Source organism: Lepisma saccharinum, chromosome 9, assembly GCF_977018435.1.
Source record: "Lepisma saccharinum chromosome 9, izLepSacc3.1, whole genome shotgun sequence".
In the NCBI taxonomy this organism is placed as follows: domain Eukaryota; kingdom Metazoa; phylum Arthropoda; class Insecta; order Zygentoma; family Lepismatidae; genus Lepisma; species Lepisma saccharinum.
This window is the reverse complement of record NC_139237.1, coordinates 39,419,214-39,441,413: the sequence shown is the minus strand read 5'-3', so window position 1 is coordinate 39,441,413 and position 22,200 is coordinate 39,419,214.

The following is a 22,200-nucleotide window of genomic DNA, read 5'->3' as shown; positions in this document are numbered from 1 at the left end:
TTGCGAAAATGAGGATGAGTGATGATATGATGAAACTGATGAAGGGACCTCACAAAGAACAATTCAGACCCGAATTCGTGACGAGCCACCATTCTTGTTCTTGTGTGTTGTAGTCTGCCTGCAGTGAATAATGAAAAAATTAGAAATGAAAAATGTATCCCAGAACTCAAAAGGCCAAATGAATGTCATTGAAGAAAGTAGAAAAAAGGTTAGTTTAAAGGCGTGTTTTGTTACCAATCGCTTATTCTAGCTGTATAGATTTAATCGGAATAAGTAGCTAAGAGCTTGGAAAGTCGTGACGGACAATCATAAACAGAGAATTCTAGGCTCCTGATTTCACAGTGCCCTGCAGATGCACTGGGAAGAAATTATTTGTATTTTCTTCTCTCTTCCATCGCTTTACCTAATTTCTGCCATGACGATGAACATTGAATAAATTAAACGGGTGAAGAGTGGTTGCAAAGAAACACTCATGCAATGGCCAGGGCTCGAGTCCGGATCCTTCAGTAACGAGATCATGAGATAGGGAAATTAGGGAAATCAAGCAATGCAAAATTTTTGAAAAAACATTAATCATATATAAAGATTGTATTTCAAAAATTCAATTGAAAATTACTACTCAGGAAAAATGCAGTTTGCTTTACCGGTACCCATGTATCCGAATGATTAGCGCCTTCCTCACATGTTTGTTGTCGGCCGACCTCCGTGAGGGAGTGCAAGTGGTCCCGGATCTGTACCCGATGGAGGTATATAGTGGTTTGGATCCCACATTAAACTATAGGTCTAGTTCCGATTAGCCTTTCTGTGTATAAAATGGAATTAAAACGTCAAATCAACCATCAAATCAACCAACAGCGTGCTACAACACCAGGAGTTCAGGGTTCGAACCCCAACCTGGACATGTTCCTTTATTAATTTTGTCGTATCATATTAATTTTGTCGTATCATCTTCGCGATTAACCAAATGTATCAAAAAGTTAATCAAATCAAATCATTCATTGATTGATTGTTTGATTTGGTTTATTTTACTTCGCTTTCCGCCATATTTGGCTAATCGCGAAGACGATACGATAAAATTGATGAAGGGACAAACACACAAAGATCACCCATTGCCAAGCCGAGATTCAAACCCGGCATCTCTGGCTCAGTAGTCAAATGAAATGGTTTTTGATTTTCGAAAGTGGGTGGAAGTTATGTGTACAATTTTTTTGTAGTCATTCCTAACTTTGCAATTTTTCCTGTATTTGACGTTCTTCTTTTAGGACTACTGGGCCCTAAAAGGGAGGGGGGGTATGACCCGTTTTGCACGCCACTCATTGCTACCCCAAGTGTCGACGTCACCGCACGTCACTGATCAATTCTGTATGCCATCTAGCATTGCCCGTGCAAACTATTTGCCGCTGGAGCGAAAAATGCTCATTGCAGCACTCTATTGTGGAGCATATTGCTGCAACTTGTTTTAAAACTTAACTTACAACCAAGTAATACTTATTTGTACATTTCAAATTTCAGAATTTGTGTTGGACAAAAAACATTTTAGCATTATTTATATCATTTGATAGTGCCTTGCCATTCTTTTCTTAACTTCTCAATTAATACAGTAAAGTGTTTTTGCTGTACATCAGACTTTGTGCCCAATAGAAGAAAACTCTTCACCAGTTTGTACTGATCAGCTTTACTGATCAACTTGTCTGTTACATTTCTTCCAATTCTCTGTATTTTTAAGATAACTGTATAACATACAGGCAGGCCCGTACCCAGGATTTTTTTGAGGTATTTAAAGGGGCACTCAGCACGCATAAGGACAAGAGACAGGACAACACACAGGATTATACTGGCCATAGGGCCAGTCGCCAGAGGCCTCATTTATCTGCAAAATGCAGTCCAGGGTGTACTACGTGGAAGTGAGGTTGACAATTGGGTGAACTACGTGAAGTTCACCCCTTACCCCCCACCCCTACCTAGATGTATCTGGTATACTTAAACATTGTAGAAATTTTATGTACTGACTCTTTTCCACTGAATTCGATGAAAATAAAATTTAGCATTCAAGGATTGTGGATAATAAAAGGACATCTTCATTGATATGTGTGTGTGTTTATTGTTCACATTGCAAATTAAAGATAACTAGGTGGAGGGACAAAAAAATGAGAAACTTTAAGACGACATTAGTTTCCTAATCCTTGTAAATTAACATGTAAGTGCTAGGTTTTATTCCCGACGAAAGGAGGTGAGAAATGGAGGAGAAATGACAGGTAGGTCTAATTTGTATGTTCCAGGGGCCTAGGGTGACAATGACAACCACCTTCGCAGCTACGGTGCCATTTCTTACTAGTCCAATTTGATATAATTTTAAGATCTTATCTATGACTGTAGAAGTACGTTTTCACCCCATGCTGTTACCACCAGACCTAGAGAGAGAACAGAAGATCTATGCAACATTCACCCACAGGCTGACATCGTTCTTTGTTATTTTTTCTTTGTATGTGTTTATGATGTTATTCTTAGTAAAGTATGTTTGAAGTCCAAACTAATTGCTTATCTTTGTTGTTATACCACAAACTCTTACCTTCAGAAAATTTTAATGGGGGCAAAATTTTAATAGAACAAGATTGTTGTTGGGAAGGTGGAAGATTCCCCTTCCGCCATGGGAATTCGTATCCTGAATGTGACCACCAACGCTATGGAATTATCTTTATAATGAAGAACATGTCTGAACTTGAATTAATCACAAAAAGAGGACATTTTCTCATTAAGACTGCAGTTCAAAAAAAGTCAAAAGAGGGAGTAAATATGGTGAACTGTCCCGACCAAATTTTAACATTTAGTAGCTTCGCATAAATGGTTATAAAACTAAAATTAGTAAATATAGTAGACTGCAGACTTCTGAAGTTGTCTCTCAAGAAGAAAATCTAAATTCTTGCAAAATCTTAAAAATTATCCATGTTATTTTTGTAGATTTGCATCAAAATATTTCATGGCTCGAGCCTCCCCCCCCCTCCCACCCCTGGGTATGGGCCTACATACAGGTCAGAAAGGTAGTTCCATGTTTGTCACATGGTGTATCCATAGTATTTGATTTGTGGGGAAAATAATGGCAGTTGCAAACCAACTGTTGAAAGTAAACAATAGTACTTGCTACATTTATTTTTATTGCTTTAAACTGCCCTCCATTTACATCCATAGGAGCGTCAGTGTGGAAAGTTGAAGAGACTACACAATGGTGTAGTGGTAATACTGCTTCCTTGTAAACATAGAGGTCCTATATTCAGTCACCAGTGGAAACACTGCACAATAGTTTGGATTCCACTTAAAACTAGATCCAATCCATATGCATCTTTGTGAGCTCTGTTCTGAAAAGTCGGTGGTATCAACTTTAAGGACCAGTGAGGTTTCGTTATGTGGATGCTTCCCATTGCAATGGGTGGTTTCTTTTTTTTTTACAAAGTATAAAGGCACCTATGCGTTACTGAAATCACATTCACAATCTCACAGACTCTCTGTAAGCAGTTGCTCATTGCAACTTCATCTTGCTGTTATGCAGTAAGAGCCATCTTGGATAATAACATACACACTGCTGACATAATTCCAGTGTGAGGTATATTCTTGGAAAGGCAGTCTTTCAAATGCTACTATTCTGTTTCTGGCGTATCAAATAGTGTCATACCTTGTGATTATTAGGTATGCGCAGACCATCTGATTAAGGAACAAAAAGCCTTGATGAAAGTTCAGTCGGAGAAAGAAAACTCATACCATCTCACTGTTTTATTATATTGATGGCTGCTAAACAGGGCATACACTGTATACTGTGTGTGAACCCACCGAAAATCACGATTCAAAACAACTGCACATAATTTATTCATTTCCAATGTGTGACCAATATATTCTACGACCGCATAGGTGTAACACAACTAGGCTAATGAATGTGCGAGTCTTTATAAGAAGAAATTATCTGCAGAACAAAGTGAGGTAGCCCAATTACATAGGAAATAAACCTGCCGTAGTTGCTTGGAACTTTCTTTGGCTTGAAAATACTTTATTTTTTAAAAAGAATAATAATGTTTAATAACAGTAATAAGATTACACTAACTTTCTTTCCTCCCTTTGCCTCCTGCCGTGTGCACACACCTATGCTTGTGATCAAATGTGTAGGCCCCTTTCTAACTTGCCCTGTAAATTAAGCATGGATCAACCAAGCTGGGTAGACACATCTCATTAGAATGAACAATGACAACCACTGAATTCCCTGTGAATGTCTTTTCATCACTTTGATCTAATCATCATTCTTCCTTATTGCTGTGATTAGTTGAATGTGGTAGAAAAGCAATGTGAAATACTGAATTATGATAGAATAGCAAAATATGAGGACCAACAAAGATGAAGCCAGTGTAGATTAACTTGGTTAAGAACATTTTGGGTATGGAGGAGGAGACTGAAGCAAAGAACCAATCTGCACTGTTGAGAAGACTAAAGCTACAGAAAAATGTTCATGTCATAGGAAGGAAGACCAATATGAAATATTTGCTGAGTATCCATATTGATCACTGTTGATACCAATAAGCAATATTTTACTGATCCAATATAAAATTATATTCCTAAATAATCCTAAATTAATGAATATGACCAGGAAATTGCAAGAGTTTTTGCCATAGGAAAAGGATCATGGTACATGATATATGTTTATATATAGAAGAACTAAATGAAAGAATTTTGCACTGTTTTACAGACAATTATAGTAGCTGGATTGGCAAAAGCATCAGAAGTTATACCACTGTATAAGCCAATACTGATTAATTTAATATGCCCCAGTGGCATATTCTCCATGTTGTTGCATTTACCACCGTAAAACAATTTTTATTCATATATCTCGATACATTCAGCTTTAATATATAGGCAATTGCTCATTATACAGTATATCATGAAAACTATTAAAACGAGCTTCTAAACTAGGGATGGCCAGATCCGGATCCTAAAATTTTTCGGATCCGGATCCGTGGATCCAGAATTTTCAGATCCAGATCCAGTACTTTCAGATCCGAATCCAGAACTTTAGGATCCGGAATTTTCAGATCCAGATCCAGATCTGGTACTTTTGCATTCGGATCCAGAACTTTCGGATCCGTTTTGCCATCCCACATACGCTTCTTTGGAAAGTAAGAATGTGTTTATAACATATTGTTACCTGCTAATATACATATATATATATAATATACATACATACACACATATATATATATAGTGTGTGTGTGTGTGTGCGTGCGCGATTTGTAATTAATTAATACTCTTACAAGGGAGGTCTAAGTCTCCCCCTCCGATTTCCATAAAACTTGGCAGGTGTATGGAGGGGCCCAAAGGAAGAATTACGTGTTTTTGTGTTTCAGCTAAACAAAACTGTTTTAGAGGGCAAAACTTCCCTCAAAGGTCAAAATGAAGACAAATTGATGCGGGGATCTGACCTCTGTGTGCCTCTCCGATTTCCATGAAATTTGGCAGGTGTATGGAGGGGCCCAAGGGAAGAAGTAAGTGTTTTTGTGTTTCAGCTAAAAAACTGTTTTAGGGGGAACCCCCCTCCCTCAAATGTCAAGATGAGGAGAAGTTGAAGTGGGGATCCGACCCCGAAACCACGTAAATATGGCATATGAAGAAACAGGGGCATAGGGCCTCTCTATACACCTGCCAAATTTCATGGAAATCGGAGGGGAACACAGGGGTCAGATGATCCCCACGTCAATTTGTCCTCATATTGACATTTGAGGTGGGTTTTGCCCCCTAAAACATTTTTTAGCTGAAACAAAAAAACACTTATTTCTTCCTTTGGGCTCCTCTATACACCTGCGAAGTTTCATGAAAATCGGAGGGGGACACAGGGGTCAGATCCTTACTTCAATTTGTCCTCATCTTGACATTTGAGGGGATTTTGCCCCCTAAAACAGTTTTTAGCTGAAACAGAAAAACACGTATTTCTTCCTTTGGGCCCCTCTATACACTTGCCACGTTTCATGGAAATCGGAAGGGAACACAGGGGTCAGATCCCAACTTCAATTTGTCCTCATCTTGACATTTGAGGAAAGGTTCCCCCCTAGAACAGATTTTTAGCCAAAACAAAAAAACACGTATTTCTTCCTTTGGGCCCCTCTATAAATCTGGCAAGTTTCATGGAAATCGGAGGGGGACACAGGGATGAAATGCCCACTTAAATTTGTCCTCATCTTGACATTTTAGGGGGGTTGCCCCCTAAAACAATTTTTTAGCCAAAACAAAAAAAAACACGTATTTCTTCATTTGGGCCCCTTTATACACACACCTGCCAAGTTTCATGGAAATCGGAGGGGAACACAGGGGTCAGATCCCCACTTCAATTTGTCTTCATCTTGACATTTGAGTGGGTTTTGACGCGTAAAACCGTTTTTTAGCTGAAACAATAAAAAACATGTATTTCTTCCTTTGGGCCCCGCTATACACCTGCCAAGTTTCATGGAAATCGGAGGGGGACACAGAAGTCAAATGCCCACTTAAATTTGTCCTCATATTGACATTTGAGGGGGTTTGCCCCCTAAAACAGTTTTTTAGCCGAAACAAAAAAACACGTATTTCTTCCTTTGGGCTCGTTTATACACACACCTGCCAAGTATCATGGAAATTGGAGGGGGAAACAGGGTCGGATCCTCACTTCAATTTGTCCTCATCTTGACATTTGAGGGGGTTTTGCCCCCTAAAACAGTTTTTTAGATGAAACAAAAAAACACGTATTTCTTCCATTGGGCCCCACTATACACCTGCCAAGTTTCATGGAAATCGGAGAGGGACACTTAGATAACCTCCCTTGTTAGTCTTACACTTTGTAATTATATAATACTGCATATATTATAATGTTTTATTTTAATTTGTAAAATTGTAACTAGAAAAATTGCATAATTTTTGTATAACATTTCTATCTTGTTCTATGTGTTAAAGGTTTCATCCTGGAATGGAATGTCTCACATTTATGTGTGTTTCCATTTCCAATACATTCAAATGAATACATATTCGTTTCAATGGCATTTACAAAATCACCTCTGACATTTTATGTTAAACAAGTAAGATTATTTTTGTGCACGAGTGTGTTAGCTGATGCGTAGCAATGCATTTTAGAAACAACACTTGAAAAAAATTATTGTAGGACTAACTAATGAAAAATTTCTTTGTAATCGAAGATCATAATACCTTTTAAGGTGTGGTAATATTATAATGGGATTGAGATACGAAACTCGGATCCGGATCCAGATCCGTAACTTTTGGATCCAGATCCGAATGGATCCGGATTTTTCAGATCCGGATCCGTTTGGCCATCCCTATTCTAAACCAGAATTTAAGTACATTATTTGAAGAACATATTTGCCTCATTCTGCATGGCTTTCTCACCTGGATCCAGGCTACCACAAGTATCACATACCCATTGGCCTATGCTCTACTGCAGCATCGTCCCTCTTGTTCCATTCAAGGACTCCAGGGTATACAATCTAAACCTTTCTCATTGTTTTCTGACTTTCAGGACAATAATATTGATTGTATATACTGATGCCACTCCAATTAGCATAGAAGTGCTCAATGATGGCTCTGTTCTCTTTGGATATCATTGATGTGAAGTTTACCCAATATTTTACATGCAATTTCTTGCCACTCTGGTGGCTCTTTTACTGTTATCAGATTACTCAGTTCAGCTTTTCTGTGACAATATGGCTGTTGTCCATTTTTTAAAGTGCCGAGTATGACCTGTTCCTGATTTATTGTACCGGCACATGTAATTTATAAACATTGTCATTTTAATGTAATGTATGTAAACACTGATTTAAATAAAACAGATGTGGCTAGCTGCCTTCATCTGATTCGGGGACCGCAGCCAATGGCTGGCGACACTCTGGTCACATGAGTGCTCCCATGAGCACTTGTGTGCTGATAGCACCGTCAGTCGAGCTGTGATCCGCGGAGCGGATGGACGCGTAAGCACGCTTCTGACTGCCAGATTTTCTCCATGATTGCATGTGGAGGGGGATCAGAAGTGAGTGGCTAATTAAGAACACACAGCCAGCATGATCAGTTTCACCACTGCAAAGAGCATTGGCAGGAGAAAACCACTTGTTCCTTCCTGCTTTCTGTGCCATGCTTGGCAGAGGCAGTGTTCTACATGAAGCGGATTTCCCTTGGTGCAGGGAAATCTAGTTTCAATTTTAGGTAAAGAGGGATATTTTATGAAAAATATAAAAATTGTCGGAAAATTTGAAGTTGTCAGATTTCTTTTTCTTCTGTATGACACATTATACCTTAACAGCGTAAATGACTGTAGATGTGTTCTGCCCATCAACATGAATCAATCCATCACAAACATACTGCCCCCTAGATATGCTCCATGTCAGCATGTGATGCAAATTTCAAGCGCTGAAGTGGAAGCATTCTCCAGATCAAGACTTCAACCTCCCTCTCAACTAAGCATCTGGGGCTGTGTTATATCTAACAGAGTTCAACCATTCCAGAAGTATTTAAAAATTGTGAAGAACTTACCGCACAATGCTGTTATGCTCATGGAGGGTTGCTATTGCCGAAATGATAAAATTTAAGAAAATATTTGATTACATTACATGTTTCTTAGAGAAGCCAGGAGAATGCACAACCTCTATTTCAGAAAAACATTAGCTATAATTCCATGTTTTATAACTCTCTCTCTCTCTCTCTCTCTCTCTCTCTCTCTCTCTCTCTCTCTCTCTCTCTCTCTCTCTCTGTGTGTGTGTGTGTGTGTGTGTGTGTCTGTCTGTCTGTGTGTGTCTGTCTCTCTGGTTGGTTGGTTGGTCTGGTCTGGTCTCTTGCCTTGTAGAGCAACATTAAAGCGATAAAGCTGATTTGATTGAAAACCCCTTTTTTGCAATAACTTTCATATCTCTACATTTTTTGCTACCTACCTAATAAAAGAGTTGTCCTTTGATGTAGGAATTTTGATAAAACATTAAAATGCTGACCAAGGCAAACTTTTATAGTATAAAAAATATACATAAAAACGTAACGTTTCCACCGTTTCGTCTGAAGAAGGTCCTATTAGAGGGTGGAAACGTTACGTTTTTATGTATATTTTTTATACTATAAAAGTTTGCTTTGGTCAGCATTTTAATGTTTTATTAACATGGAAACAAGGCTTAACAGTGTTACCATTAGAAATTTTGAATCGCCCTATATATAGAGAGAGATTGTTAAAAGACAAATAATATTATTTCATGGACTTAGTATGGTACTCATTTTGGTGCCACTGTTGAATTCTTCAACCTTCAAAACACAGGTGAAATGCTTGTTTTTTAGATTTTTGGCAGCCACATGACCAGCATATTTAATGTTATGTGATAAAGTGGATCTTTTTAATTTCTTATTTTCTTAATAGAGTTTTAAACTGCAACTTGCGTGAAAATAAAATGCAATGAATGATAAATAACTGTAGTGAAGTAACAAAGTTCAGGAATAGAAATTTTCACCATGCCTGCCATTTTGATACAAACAGGAGCTTAAAAACTTGGGGTTTGGAGTGTTTTAAATTCAGGAATGAATGCATTATGCACACCTCAAAGGGCATGTTCTCAGCTAGAATTGAAATATTCTATCACTCTTCCTTTCTTTCCAACCATACTAATTGAGTTGTATAGATGTCAAGCAAATAACCACCACATTAAATCAAATGTTTAACGTTAGAGAAACAGATACAACTCCCTCATGTTTAACGTTAGAGAAAAGATTTAGATATCATTCTAAAGTTCTTAAAATGCTCTACAACAATAATGTCATAACGTTTAATATTGCTTCATAATTATTAAATAATTTACGCTAAAATGTTAAAATGCAATGAAAATCTAATTTTATCCTGTTTTTGTTAATATATTTCAGACAATGTGTCGAATAGAAACAATATACTTTATTTTATAAATTCTCCAATCGATTCTTTTTAATTTGGTTGGAAAATGAAAGTTCTATCATTATTCTGTGAGAAGTTATACGAGCGTACGTGGATATTGTACATGCTTAAAGATTACACTACAAATTCTGACTGCGGCCATATTAATGACGTCGTATCTCCAAAATCGTAGCCAACGTATTTTTTGTTTGCTAGGTCCAAAATCCGCAAAGGGATTCTTTGGGACTTTTTGTGACAAATACACCTCAAGTAGTACTACATATTCCAGCAAGTTTTGTTTCATTTTTTTTTTGATGTCCAGGTTTTCCTCCAAAAATGCCTAATTTGACTGTACTAAAAGTATGGAATTTTGTAACTACACATAATTGTGTTGTGATTGGCACAGATGAGAATGCTACAAGATTAAGCTTTTCCATAACTGTAGCTACTCTGTTCTCCCACTCACACAAACAAACAAGATTTGTGATGATTCTGAAATTTTAGGACAGATTATATTAGTTTTTAATTTGCCTTATGTTTGGGTTATAGTTTTTTTTAAAAAAAAAGGATAAATCTGAAATGTTCTGACAGGGTAATCAATAATTAAACACTTTGTACACACCCTTCCTTCTAGGTTCTGTTTTGACGGTTGGGAACAAAATACCTCAGGAATCAGTGACAGCATCAGTCACAAACTTGTTCACCCATACCACTGTCAATTTTGCACGTTTTTGAGAGCTGTTGGCAACCCTGGCATAGAAGGATTTACTGAGAGGCAAAATTACGAGAGTACTTCTGGTTGGAAAATATATATTTGTAAAGATAGTTTTGAAAACTGCAACAAGTGTTGCAAACTCTTTTATTATGTTGACAGGCTTAAGAAATACTTCAATGTTGATTCCTTCAAAGAATTCAGGTGCAAAAGATGTGTCGGGGTGGCAGAGTCGACTCTCTACTGTTTGTTGAGTTTGCGGCCAAAGAAAGTGTCATTGTTCATGTGCAATGTGTGTTTGAAAACAACAGAGTGGAAAGTAAGCACAAGCACCAGCACCATAAATAAGAAATACGAGTGTAAGAGATGCATAATGGAATTCAAGACAAAAGATAGCCTGATGTTCCATATGGATCTGCATTTTCAATCAGAAAGTTGTAATGCTCAGCATGGTGGTCCGGACATGATGATTCTGTTGGACTCGCAACGAAAAGAACGATCTCGGCCCTTACCGTCCTCTGCCTCTCCAAGAACGGACATACTAGTTCGTTATATGTCGGACATGGTGTACAACTGTGTTTGTGGGAAATCCTTCAGGTTGCAGAAACAGCTGTCCAATCACAGAAGACATTGTGGTTTTGGAACTATGTACCATTGTGAATGCGGTAAAACATGTTACAATGAATTGGAATACAGGAGGCACTATAAAGTTTGTGATCCATGGAAACTATTTGGTTGCAAGTGTGGGAAATACTTTAAGAAGCAGCAAGAACTAGTGATTCATAAGCGCAAGTGTCCCAAAGCTGCATAACCATGCAAGCCATGGATGTATGAACAGTTCAGTTAATGATAGAAGTACCATCATTAACTAAAGCTTTGATCACAAAACAAAGCACAATTTTGTTTTTCATAGTTCATAATAATACTAATGAGTTACACTGTACCTTTAGTTAAACCAATTAAAGACTAGGAAAGTAACCAATTATTTCCCTGTGGATGTGTACCTAAAATGTTTGTAAGATTATGTAAAGAGGTTGTTTTTTCCCCAATTTTAGTATGGAGAAGTTTGTTCAAAAAGACCCATGTTTGACCATAAACATTTTTTTTTTTTGTTATATGTGAAAATTTACAAAACAGACCAGTGTTTGTAGTTGCAATATTTATAGCAGTAAGCATATTTATTTTATTTTGTTACCTTCAGACAACATACAGCCTCCAACGAGTGTTTGCAAAAATAATATACTAATTTATTTTCCATCAAACATGATAACTTGAAGTATAAGATCTTCAAGAAGAAGAATTTTGTAAAATATATTACAATAATAAAAATGTTTTGAAACTGCACATAAGTTAAAATCTATCTCCATATGGTATAAGATTAGTAATAAGATAACATTCAATAAATCACATGGATAGGCAAAGATAATGTTTTCTGCTAGTTACATAATTGATCTGCAGAATTTTTTTTTTACCCCTCTCATCCATTTCCATAGCATTTGCTTTCCAAGTATAGCTGCACCCATTTCCTACTTTCAGTCAATAAAATTTTAAACTCCTTCCGACAAGCATCACTTGAGCTATTTAACATAAGATGTGTTATAGATTTGTTCATAACTTCAGCACACATTCTAACACATTTTGGATTTATTGTTTGCATAATTTTGTTGGAGGTGAAATTTGCATAAAGTACAAGTAAGAAATAATATAGTCAGTATTTTGCTAATTTATGTTTTAAAGTTTATGATACATCATACATCAATTTTCCTCTTGCACTTAGACTTTTAAACCCACATGGAAGAACACTGAAACTACATTTCTATATTTTGCATCATTGTCATGTACAATCTTCCCTCAATTGAAAAGAGAAATACATTAGTGACAATTAATGCATAGCGATGCATTGCTAATAATATCAAAAACTTAGTATTGAATTGTGAATAATTTCATACATGAAATTACCACAAACAATATGTAATCTTCCATTTATTTTGCAGTGGCTTTGTCGTGAGGTGAAATTTTTATTTAGCTTTACATGTACTCTGAAATAAGGCTTACAGTATATGTAAAACAATATTGCTGATATTATGGTATATTTTTCAAATATCATCATAGCATTTACTTTGTCTAACATGTATGCCATACAGAGAAATGTTAGTTATATAACAAAAACATTAAGGAAAAGCCCAGTTACACTGTTTTCACAATGATCTTGTGTGATGAAGTAGAGTAAGCTATTCATTCAGAAGAAGAATTACTTGCATCAATATTTCATTTGGCAAACTAAACTGAACAAGCAACTTCTTGTGTGTCTTAAGAGGCCAGTATTCATACTTAAAATGTTTGTTATTAGTTTTTTATATGTAATATATTGTCATTTGTCACTCATTGATTATGTTTCAGTATCTGTTAATTTTACACAGAAAGTACATATTTATTAACAGACTAAATGCATGTTATATAGGTTGAATATGGTGTAGTGGTAAAGTAATAAAAACAATTGCATTGCACAAACTTGGCTGAGAAAAATGTATTTTCAAATGCATGGATCATGTAATGAGTCTTACCAAGTTTTTGTTACTTTAAAATTTATTTAAACAGTGATATATGTTTGTGTGTGGTGGACAAATTGCAGTAATATAGAACTGTTCAAATTTGTGCAAGTTCTGATTGGCATTGTAAAGTGATAAATATATATTTATCCAGTCATTATTTGATACTAAAATAAAAATCACAAAGTTCAAGTATAAGAAGTAATTTTCGTAATTTGCATTTGGTTATCAAGTTTTCAAATATTTTTTTTTATTTTAAAATGAAATTGAAGTAAGTAAAGTTTCCCCGAAAAGTGCAAATCTGTTACAAAAATTCATGCACACTGAATTAACCTATGAGAACATTAGCTTGGCAACGTGACCAATCAAACACACAGAATAAGATTGAGCATCTTATATCGAGATGCCATCAGCGACACTGCCATACTTGTTAATCTTTGTTTATTATTATTATTATTATTATTATTACCAAACATGGATAACTTTTGACACTGAAGAAAAATTGCAGAATTAAAAACTAGACTAGCAATATCTGATGAGTATGCAAACCACAAGTTGAAGAAAGAAGTGGGAAGGGATTCTCTGGGATACAGGGAAGAGATGGGGCTCCCCAATGGCACAATGGTAACGTTCCCACCCTGTAATCAAGGGGTCCTGGGTTCAATACCCGGTACAGTCATGCATGCATGGTTCAGATCTCACTTTAAATTGAAGGTCAGTTCCGATTAGCCTATCTGTCCATAAATTGGACTTAAAATGTTGATAAAACTACAAATAATATTGATGTCCTGCCTTCTAATGTTAGGGATGCAGATGCTATAAACAAAAAAACAATTTCGTTGAACATAAAACCAGAACAGCTGTTCGCAGCGTTGCCAACCCCTCAGCTACGAAAAGTGCTGTTCGAACTGTGAAATTATGCTAGAACTCCACCCAATTGTGCTAGGGCAGTATTATTATTATTATTAACAATATATTTTATTACTATTTTAAGATGTTATATTGTATCCCACCCTAAGATCTATTTATTTTAAATCACTATTTTTGCCTTTTGAGTAAGTACGACAATGAGGGTGAGAGAAGAACTGATTAAATGGTCTATGGACTATGGGATGGGAAAAACATAATTACATGTCCATATCTTACCAAGGGTCGAACTAGGGCATGCTCAGTAAATTTGTAAAAATACGTCACATATTTTTCCTAGCAGATGGGGAGAGGGAAGATGACATGACACAGTTAAGCGTCGTTACGTTTCAATTACTGTCGGGAGGGGGGGGGGGGGAGGTCGATGTATAATTCACAAACATCTTTCATATACTACTGCATTTTTTTGCGTTACATGGAAGAACGTATTAACCCATTCCCACCTCCAACAACACCCCGCAAGACACACACACTTTTGTGCTAATTTTTACAACTTTCAAATGCTCATACAATGCATTTCTATGTAAACTAACAACATTTCCAAATAAAAAAAGAAAGGGAAAAACCCGCATCTTTCCCATTCCTTTCTATATTTCTGAGCATAGGACTCCCCATTTCTGGTTTAAATCCCCACGGTCTTTTTTTTCCCTTTCGTTCGGGAGTTTCACAGTTACTTATTTTGCTCCTACTCATTTTTCGAAATTGTTCACAATATATTTTACAATTTTTTAAAAGAGCAGGAAATAAGCACTCGCAGACACACTCAAAAATACACTGAAAGACGCCGGCACGAAGAATTAAAATCATACGCAGGAACAACGCTTTTTGCGCTGGGGTTGGGGAGGGGGGGGGAGACGGCTTCCGCCTTCCGAAAATGTAAGAACCGAACACAAGCTGAAGACAAAGATGGTCAAAATTTGCCTACAAAGGAGGGCGGCACATGAGCTTTCTTTTATCAATCCAAGTTTCTACTAAACTTTCCTCCCGAAAATAGAGGCACTGCAAATAGCTGACTCCATGTGTCCGTGCTGAGAAAGGACAAACTTTTGAGGGTGGGCCGCCCACACCCTCCTCTTCGATTTTATGGCAGGAAGATGCGGAAGAGAATAAAGGCGTTGGTGGGGGACGGGATCCCTGGGCCAGTTTACTCTTTTGTTGGAAACATATGCAGTTACTTTTATTTTTACTTCAGAGATCTTCCCTTTGAGTTCAATATCTACCGACGGTTTCAGATTATGCTAGAATTGGCTGTTATCCAAACACAGGGTGCTAGGTGCCAAAGAAGGTTAAATTATTCTAGGGTTGGCATTGCGTTTTTGTTTTTTTAAAATCTAACCAAGTGATCTGTGGTGTTTCTAAATATCGAAACAATGAAAGTAAATACTAAATAGCAAATTAGTTTACCTTTACTACATGAGACTTATTTCCAAATATTGAATATTTTTTTTTTCTATTTATTAATTGCGTGAACCCATAGGATTCACACGTCAAAAATCTATTGGAATCGAACCCGATATCCACTTTATGCACATTAATAAGGCTAATCGAAGAAAATAGAGCATGGTGCCTTCTTAAACCAATTTCTCAACAATCATACTGTGAGAAGTACAGAATACTTTGGAAATTGAAGTAAAGTATAACTAAATATATAAAACAACTGATATTTTCTTAACTAAGGTTTTAATTCTTAATTGTTTTTTAAAAAAACACATAGAAATATTTTACGTTTTTACTTCTACATAAAAATAAATTAAAATATAAGTTGCACTGCCATCTATTGACGGTTTTAGTAAACACATGGATTATTTTCCCAGATGAATATAATATCATTATTATGTTTTGATTTTGATCTACACGTTATTTGTAGATATTCTGTGCAAAATTGTTTTATTTGTGAGGACGGACAGTGGCGTGCCAAGGATTTTCGAAAGTGTGGGTTTACGTATCTTTTATTATTTTGTAATCAGTCCTCATTTTGCCGTGTTTTCCTGCCTTTGCTGTACTTTTCTTAAGAACACTAGGCCAAAAGGGGGAAGGCTTATTTCTCCACTTGGGCACGCCACTGTGTGTGGGGGGGGGGGGGGGAGAACGAGAGCCCCTGGATCAGTGGCGTACGCAGAGGGGATGTAATGGGGTTACAGCCTGCTTTGAAATTTTGAGAAAATTATTTTCAAATCAAAGCACTGAAGAACTAGGGAAAATTCAGAGTGGTAAATGCAACCCCCCTTTAAAATAACCCACGAATACCGTTTTTTCGAGAGTGAAAAGTTATAAATATACCAAATATCTTATTGTGCACACCGCCCCCATAGAAAGCAGCTCTGTACTATCCATCTTTACAATTCCAGCCCCTCTCGCAAAAAAATCCTGCGTACGCCAATGCCTTGGATACTTCCATTGACCCCCCCCCTGGTATCAAATTCTCTGTACTCATTCCCATGTTGTTCCACTATCTACTTGGTATCTGGGGGGTGGGGGGTTCGAACCCGTCCGTCGATCATCCCTAGAAATTAGCATAGTTTATTTCACGTTCGAAAAAAATGTTTTGTCAGATCTGGAGCTCGTTACTTTTATTGTTAATTGAAGAAATAACGACCAGTTAATATTCGAACAGAATAACCAAAGTAAAAACAGCGTTAGATCGAGACAGTTAGTGTAAAATACAGCAACCAGGTCATGTTTTCATACTTTACCATTTGAACTAAAATAATAAATGGTTCTGCAGTTTTCAAAATTCCAAAAAGTGAGTTCTATCAGTTCTATGGGGTGAGGCGAAACAACAGAACTTTATTACTAAAATTTTCCCAAATATTTATATTTTTCTTGTACAAGTTATGCAGAAGTTAAAAACAAAATAAAATAGTTATGCATTTCAGTACACTAACTGTATGAAGTGGATATTCACTAATTCGGTGGATCGATTAGAAGTCTCTCCCCAACGACATAATAATAATAAAAAAATTGAAAAAAGTGGGTTTATTTTCATTGGTTTATAATAGTTATTATATCATAATAATCAAGACAATAATAATAATAATTATTATTGTTGTTATTTCTACTATTCAAGTTTTATCAATGGCCTGACAGCTCCTATAAAATATTCTGTCGACGCCCATGCATGTGATCTTTTGTCTCAAAAAGTGTACAAAACTTGCCTGTATATTAACACATGGCTCTAAATATATTTACCCTACTGATTTAAAAGATGAACTGAAAGTACTTTAGGCTGTCATAAAACACAATAGTGCACGAAAGGAGACCATACGAAAAATAACATTACATGTATTTTTTAAAAAAATCCAATCATATCATAGGCCTTCAATGGTAAAAATATGAGCCCAAGTCTTCAAGGCATTTCCTTCTTAATACTTGTTAAATTTAAGATACGTATAATGAAATTGCAATTTAGTGTCGCATTTTTTAAAGTTTTGCTGTGGTAGAGACATCTGTTTGTTCAATAGTGTAACATTATTTATTTTATTTATTATTTTATAGTTTGATGTTTTACTTACGAATATGTTGATTTTGATTTTCAATGACGTAATGACGGGGGGAGTGGGTTCGAAAGGGAGCGGCATTTGCCGGTGTTGCCCAGGGCGGCAAAATGGCTAGCGCCGACATAGTCAAGAAAGGTATTTGTTAATGTTCTACTATGAAGGAGTGAACGTCTAGAATCCGTCGGATGATCAACTGCAGAGCAGATTATTAAAATATGACGTGTCTTTGTGGCCGCCAATTGTATAGCACACTACGTACATACGCGTACAAGTCTCTCATGTACACGCACAACGAACGTTTAGATATATTCAATTATTTTGTAAATGGAAAAGTGAGGGAAAGATAATTCTATAAAACTAGTGATATTATTATATTATAAAGTATGCTTAAGTGAATCTTTGCCAACAAATCTGCAGAAGTAATGACACGTAACAAATGCTAGTAAATATAGTGTTTAGGGAAAACCTATGATATGTCATGCCACTTTCACTTGCACGAATTTACTTCAAGCAACAGACTGAAGCGACAAGCGATATCGGGATTTCGCACAGAAGCATTCGATCTAAAGCAAACCATTCACCAGTCAGCTTTTTTCGGAATTATTCCCGACATTGGCCTTTTTTGTCCTTCATTGACAGGGCTATTATGCAAAGGAAGCAACGCGAATCCAGTTTCTAATAGTGGACCCAATAATAATAATAATAATAATAATAATAAAAATGATAATAATAAAAGGTGTAAAATACATTTTTCTATGACTGCATGAGAAGCAAGATATGAAATCTTACTCTGCCCCCCCCCCAAGAAAAATCCTCCGGGGGCCCTGGTTATGGCGCTAGAGGAGAGGACACCATATGCACATAAGTTTATCTGTGCCCTATCGTAGAAACTCACATTCATAGTGTCCGCAACAATCATCTTTATACCAGTGGCGTGCGGTGCTAAATCAGGCAGGGGAACAGGTGACCTGTACTTGCCCCCTCCCCTCCCATACCTGTCGTAATATAATACAGTAAACCAAGTAAAATTCAACCCTTGTTGAAATGAACCAAATAAACATACGAGACATATGTTAAAAATTTTCAGAAGTGACATACATGAAGCACGTTAAAATTATGAAAATACCAATGTTTAAGCAAATATGATATAATGTAAACAAAATATTAAAAACAAAATTGTTGATGCGCAACAAAGGAAAAATTAATAAAAGCAATTTATGATTGATCAGAAAAAAAAATGTTTTGTCGAAACCGATTTCATCTCTCCATTTGTAGATTAAGTTGACATTTTTTTTCTAGAGTTGAGCATTGTAATTCAAACGTCCTTAATGCAATAATGGCAATCAGATGGCCGAGTTTCTTCATGACGTCCGCTAGTTTGTATAAATTGTGACAAAATCCGAACTGTTCCAAACTCCCTTCTCGGGAACAAACAAGGACAACAAAAAGTTTACCTCTGGAAGCGTATCCAGTTAATCATTTTACAGAGTTGTAGTAACTTGTTTGAAAATGCCTTGTGTACGATTTGGTTTTAGTTTCTAATTAGGTTAGGATAGGTGTATGTCTGCTGTATTTTCTGTAAAGTTCAATGTAGCCTACTAAAGCTATCGTCTTCAGCCGGTCGATCATATAACATTCGCAACATTCGCTCAAGGAATACATTCGCTTTCTTGTCCTGCGCTGCGCTTGTCTTGCTGGTGGAACAGGTGGATGCGAGCTGTTCCCTCGGAAGCTATTTCGCAGCGTTTAGCCAAGGCATTTAGCAGACGCTTAGACTCTAGAACATTTTTCCAGTTTGTTATGAATGGCAGACGCAATTTTGCAATGAGATTAGGAAACTATAGACTTACTACACTCAAAACTATCACCACGACGCAATTAAACTTTAGCACATAGCAAAAACTCGAAGGAAAAGGAATTCGCTATGTCTCTCGTAGAGAATAGCTTGAGAGTTCAGCTTCCGCGGTGGGAAGTGGCTCCATGAGGATCGTTTACCTTCGCGCGTGGTCGGAAATACTCGGCGTCAGAGCAGAGGGTGGGACGACGAGGGTAGGTGAAGTAAACAAACTTCCAGTCAGGGTGAAAGTTTTTCTTCGGCGTGTTGATTTCGGAAGAAAGAAGTGTTCTTATTATGTTATTATAGATAATTTAAATAGCTAAAAAGGGCGATAAGTAGAAGGGAACAGCCTGTTCCCTCTGTTCCATGGAGGGACCGCCACTGCTTTATACTCTTCCATAAATTGTATTAATCGAGAATTATTCCTTTGGTCGGCATTGCTGCTACAACCATTTTCGTCTTCTTCTTCTTCTAAGAGAACCAAACGCAACTAGCCTAATCTAACCACTACAGATTATTTACAACCCCAAAACGCTACCAGCCAATGGGAATGCTTGAATAGGTTGTAGCAGCAATCACTACCTATTCCCTTGACGACAGTATCCGCTTTCCCGTCTAGTAGATCTAGTGCTTCTAACTTATGTTCTCTTCAGTGGCGGCGATGGGGGGGGGGCGAAGGAGGGGAGCGGTTGCCCCCCACTTTTTGCCCCTTTTGCTCCCGCACTATGCTAAACCTTATCTACCAAGGGGAAGTAAACTGTTTCCCCCCCAGTTTTGGAACCTAATCCTTAGTTTCTATAAAACTGCCATCTTTCTCCTTCCAATTACTTTAATAGTAAAATTAGCACTTCAAATCACTACTTGAAGAAAATCACCTGAAAATCATGTTTAATCCTCACAAATATATTGCTTAAATATTTGCTGCAATCCATCGACAGACATAATTGCAAAAAGTTATTGCATATCTTTATCATCTGACCATCATTGCATTAATTTCTACTGCACCATTGTCCACAAAAATTAACACAAGTTTATAAAAATCAGTGTCCAGGCCTACGCACTATGCAGGAAACTAAGGTTTTCTGTTACCAAAATTGGAAGCTATGTTTGAGCGTGGTAAATTCGCATTTCGGCAAATTTCTATATAAGCTGCAAAAACTACTCTAAATACATGAAATGTAATACTACATGTTTAGAGCGTACTTTACAATAAATAACTCTGCCGTCAGTGGTAAACGCATCGTTACCTTCTACCCACTGTTCGAGCAATGTGCTGTTACTTCTTCTGCATTTATTGTCACTTCCGCAGCATTAACAGATAATGCTCAAATAACGCAACCCCAGTGTTGTCGTTGGAATGTGGAATTGTGGAATTCCTTAAGGGAAAAAAACATGCATATATGCAAAAATCCGCCCCCTAGTCATTAGTGACGCTAGGTTAGGCTGGGTTGGGTTAGATAGAAGAAAAAGAAGAAGAAAGAGTGTTGTGCTACTAATTTCAACCATAACAATTACCGCTGCTCAATCAGGAAGCTTACATACTCTAAAACAATGATTCTTCCAGAAAGTTCAAGAGACTTCTATTAAGTTCTAGAAACTTTCATAAAGTTCTAGAAAGTTCTTTAACATCCAGAACGTTCTAGAAAGTTCCAGAAGGTTCAATAAAGTTCTAGAAGGCTTCAGAAAGTCAAGTGCTACTAATTGCAAAATGCATATACTACTAAAATATGATTTTAGAAATTTAGTGTTATGGGTGACTTTCTTTACAAAATTCAACACAGTTAAATCCTTTTTCATTAACTTTGGACAAAAGTTCATTGATTTGTGACACAGGAAATCAATTATTCTACAGAAAGTCATGACCCTAGTACACATGCTTGGGCAGGGTTCAAATCAGGGACCTCTGGCACAACGGCGGTTGGTGTCTCTGAATTAGGTGAACCGCTAGTAGGTGAAAATAGAGCAATAGAAGAAATTAGATCAATAGTTTACACATACTTATTAGAAAATGGAGATTCTAATAAAACGCACACCCAAATTGATTAATTACCCCATTTTTCTCCTACTATACGGATCGTAGTTCAACTGGCTCCATCTGTTCACCCATCGTCTTTGGGAGTGTGTGGCTTTGTGAGTGTGAACAAGTTCATTTGCGAATCAAAAGATGTAGGGGTAACATCCTTCTCCCATTACAGCGTTGCCAAGCGTATGTATGTTTTTGTCAGTTGTTTATATTAGCTTGTTTGAACTGTGTTTGGGTATCTTGTGTACTAATTTTCCGTGCTTTGTGTACTATTGTGCAACTTTTATCCAGCAAGGACACTGATCAACTCTCTCCCCCCCGTTTACAGTACGTTTGGCAACATGCTGTGTATCCGACGCTCATTTGTTTCGTTCCGCCGGCAACTTTCGGTGCCTTGTGACACGAAAATGCCCGATGTCAGTCGAAGAGAATTCAACTGAAAGCTGATTTGTTGTTTCCCTGCCACCAGCTGGAAATGCGAGCAGTATAGCTCGTCACTGCTGCTGATCTGCCGGCCCCCGTGGCGGAGTGGTTAGCACATCGCGCTACGACGCCAGGGGTAAGGGTTCGAATCTTGGCCTGGGCATGCATGTTTGTGAGTGTCCATCCATCAATTTCATCATATCATTGCTCATCCCCATCTTCGCAAATTAGCCACAAGAAGCGAAGTAAAATAAAGCAAGTCAATCAAAATCAATCAATCAAACCCACGGAAGCAAGACAAGAGAGAGAGAGAGAGAGAGAGAGC